Below are 3,743 nucleotides of genomic sequence, written 5' to 3' on the forward strand. Positions count from 1 at the left end.
TGTTGGTTATGCTGGTCAAAATCGTGATAAAAAAAAAATTCAAACCAAAAACAAAACAAACCAAACAAAACAGAAAAACAAAATAATAGAAGCTCACTTTGAGGTCTTTAAAGAAAAGAAGCTACAAATTAAGAGCTAGATCGAGTCTGAAACAAAAAACTTTTGTGTTTGAGAAATTTTCCTTCGTGTCGCAAATGATCTCTTATTTTAAAAGCTTGTTATATTTTTTGTTTTTCATTTTTATTACAATTATACAAGCCATTTCAAAAGTGGAAAAAAAAGTATCACAATCAAGAACTGAAAAAAAGCTAATTTTGTGGAGTTAATTGCTTTTTAGGTTGCAATCTTCTCTACACAAGAAATTGCTATGGCAACACCACATCCACCTTTTAGCTTAACGTGCCTGAAACTGTGCGGCAAATTCAGCGTGATCTGCGGCATTTTGTAATGATCACGCATTTTGAAATAATTTACGCATAGTCGTAGCTCGTCACCAAATTCAACAATACTATTTTATTTCTTTATTGTTTCTATGCTTTCGTGACAAAGTCGAGATTAGTACAATTTCGGTCAGGGTGTTATTTCAAATTGCGTACACCGACAATTATTACATGCCGGAGCACTAATTACAAAGTGTGCAGGTCGTCTTTATTACAAAATGCCGCAACTATTATATCAAAATGAGCAAGTTATTACAAAATGCATTCTTTATTTCAAAATGCGTCGTTGTGAAAAAATGTGGCAGGACACACTGAATTCGAATTGAAATCGCCCTATCAACATTATTTTTTCTTAGATGTATAAAACTAACGACGACTTTACAGATTTTTTGGCTCGTTTTTGACAAACAGATATATGAAAGCTAAAACTAACGATGCATTTAAATGGGATGTACTTGCCATGGTAACTGTTTCTTGCGATTGGAAAAAAAACCCTACATCAATTTTGTTATCATCGAAGCAAAATATAGAAACATGTGCCATTAATCGCTCACACAAAAACTTGTAGAAAATAACGAAACTGTCCTTGGCCCCCAGGGAAAATATTTGAGGCGTTATTCTCATACCGTTTTCATAGAAGCATTCTTAATTCGCCATCAAGTATCCTTGGTAACCACTACCTCACTTATAAAACCGAAGCACCCAGTTCTCCACAAGCTATTCTTCAACTGAAGGAAGTTTGAGGACTTTGAGTTGATCGTTCCTGTGACAAGTGAGGAAAACATTTAACAGTTAAGTGTATATAAGAACTTACCTTAACTTTCCTTGGGCTTAACTAAAACGGTGTTACTGGCGATCCTAGTTTTTGAGACTAATATATGGAAGAAAGTTCTCCATTTTTTTTTAATTGAGTTTTCTTCGAAAACACTGAGATAACGCCCAAGAGGTGGTTTCCTTTAAAAGGTATTCAATCGATGTGGCAAACGATAAAATAATGAATAACAGGTTAAGGTTTAACGTTTAGGTAACCTTTTAATCACCCCGTCCCTGACCCAGCTCTTAAGCCGAGGGAGGGAACATTGGGATTTCCGTTTTCGCCTATTTTGTGAGTTTTCTTTTTTTTTCTTTTTTTTTTTTTGCACTGCACATTGTTGGTACTCTGGGCTTGGTTTCTTGTTTTTCAATCGGCTTTTCTCTTCCTGAGCTTCCTTTTCCAAAAGTATAAATAGATAAATTAAAGAGACTCTCAGAGACGTTCAGAGGAGAACCTTTGGTCTCCTGTATGGTTGGTTGTTGCAGGCAGAATAAATGCGCGGCTATAGAATATCAAGCCTTCTACCAAGTGCTAGGTCACAGAGTCGATCAAATAAGTGCGTAAAACGGATCAAGAACTTTTTGCAACTGTCCCATTTGGCTAAGCTAGCCCATGTGTTTTTCGTTTCGTGTTCATGTAGGGAGACACTAATTGTTTGCTGAATGTATCTTTTTCTCAGTAGTTGCTCAAGATGTCTATTCTGGCAAAGTTCTTCATTTTTGTCTTGTTAAGTGGCATGGTTTTGGGCGGAAAAATCCATGAAGATTCGCCTGAAGGTGGTGAGCTTTTCTTTTCTTGTTTTTTTAAATCGTAATTATAAGAAAGGTATACGTTATTATTAGCCAATGAGAACTCAAAGTGGAAAAAAGCAAACAGCCTAAAGCGCGGGAAAACGCGGATGACCAAGCGGCATCTGAATGGTTCAGAGGATGGCGCGAGTTTTCTGGGCCAATCACTGAGCAAAACTAAGTAAAACCAAAGTAATTGCAGGTTTCGACACTCAATTGAAAATAGTTCGATCAAGTCAAAAATTGAGAGCTAAGAATACCCAAATACTAGAAAAAACATTCCTCTGTGCTGATGACCTTCGCTTAAACAGTGAGTTTCCATATCGGCGTAGGTATGTAAGCATTTGTACGTTGCTTTTTTCCTCATCGCGGACGAAACATCGCAATCAGAAAAATTTGTTGTACGTCGAAATGTCGCAGCCTTTTTCATCTTTCCCATAGCATGGTTTTCAAGGAATTTTTATCGCACAATCCTCCATCTCGTTCAGTAGTCTTTATTCGTAACGCCATGTTATCTGTAGGAGCAACTCAACTGATTGTATTCAAATAATCTTAAAATCTATAGCTATATTCTATATTCGTTTATAAGCAGAAACACACCATCAGGAGAAGCGACTGGCATGCATGTTCGATTGTGAGGAAGGACCGTTTTGTTCCTCTGGGCTCCCCCCGACAGGTGACTCCTGTTTCCAACCGTGGGAAGTCTGTTGTCAGATGGTGAGGTTTCTATAAGTGTCACATTGCAGAGAAAACGAACCAACCAACTTAACTGGTCAAATGGGTTTAAAGCGAGATTCGACTGAGTCCCGTAAGACCAAACTAGAGTCATCACTTAAGCCAATCAGGACAATGAAAGAGACCCAAAAGAACCCATGGGAGCCCACTATGGTTTTTTTTTTGGTGCAGTTGGGTTGCACGAGTTACAATGACCATTTACTAGAATCGAAACAAAATCATTAGCCAATCAAAAAAAAACAAATGGAACATATCACAAGGAGCTATTGCAAAATCAAAGTAACGATAAGCACATTAGCTGGGAAGCAGGTATATGCGAGTGGTCTACTCGCTTTTAGTTTGAGATATTTATTCATCGATAGCTTCGTTTTACAAGTTGCGTTTATGTTATCTGACTCTCGTCTTTCATTTTGTTTTCACAGTGAGAAGTCATTTCCATATGACATGAGGCTATTTAGCTCTCTCAATCAGTAAACGAGTTGAAACTATAATAATCGTTTTCAGTTGACCAAATAAAATAAAAACGCTGATGTCGTTCGCTGGAGGCTTGTCTTTTCAAATCACCCCACAGCGCTCTCCTTTCACTCCCCACCCCCCCCCCCCCCCCACCACAGGCGTAGAGGGGTCAAATATTTTCAAAATTCGTCTTAGTCCATAACAGCATAAAAAACAACGAGGCTGATTTCAAGCCATCTTGACCGAACAAACATGGCCACTATCTCAAAAATTGGCAGTCGATGACTGCATGTAGCTTACTGCACCTGTTACTTAGAATACCGTATTTAACCGCCCTGAAACGACACTAGAAATTACTCACAACTTAAGATATAGTGCCACCAAAAATGCAAGCTCCGCGATGAACGAAACAAATATATTATTAGTATAAATATAATATGCTAACACATTGACACCTGAACCACCCGTAACCGTCCCTATCTCCATTACAAAACAAAATTTTGTCCCCAA

At 37.9% G+C, this 3,743-nt stretch overlaps 1 long non-coding RNA gene across 16 annotated transcripts; it reads left to right on the forward strand.

Annotated features, from left to right (window-relative positions):
• The first annotated feature begins 1,074 nt into the window (after positions 1 to 1,074).
• LOC149053153 (uncharacterized) lies at positions 1,075 to 3,315 on the forward strand. Of its 16 annotated transcripts, none has more exons than XR_016188303.1 (4): positions 1,075 to 1,212; positions 1,934 to 2,033; positions 2,632 to 2,759; positions 3,200 to 3,315. It is a non-coding gene; the product is annotated as an uncharacterized LOC149053153 (long non-coding RNA). The 16 variants fall into 16 exon arrangements; XR_016188317.1 differs by having other exon boundaries at positions 2,635 to 2,759; XR_016188314.1 differs by having other exon boundaries at positions 1,934 to 2,030.
• Positions 3,316 to 3,743: the final 428 nt, after the last annotated feature.

This window comes from Pocillopora damicornis, chromosome 1 (genome assembly GCF_964200805.1).
Source record: "Pocillopora damicornis chromosome 1, jaPocDami1.2, whole genome shotgun sequence".
NCBI lineage: Eukaryota > Metazoa > Cnidaria > Anthozoa > Scleractinia > Pocilloporidae > Pocillopora > Pocillopora damicornis.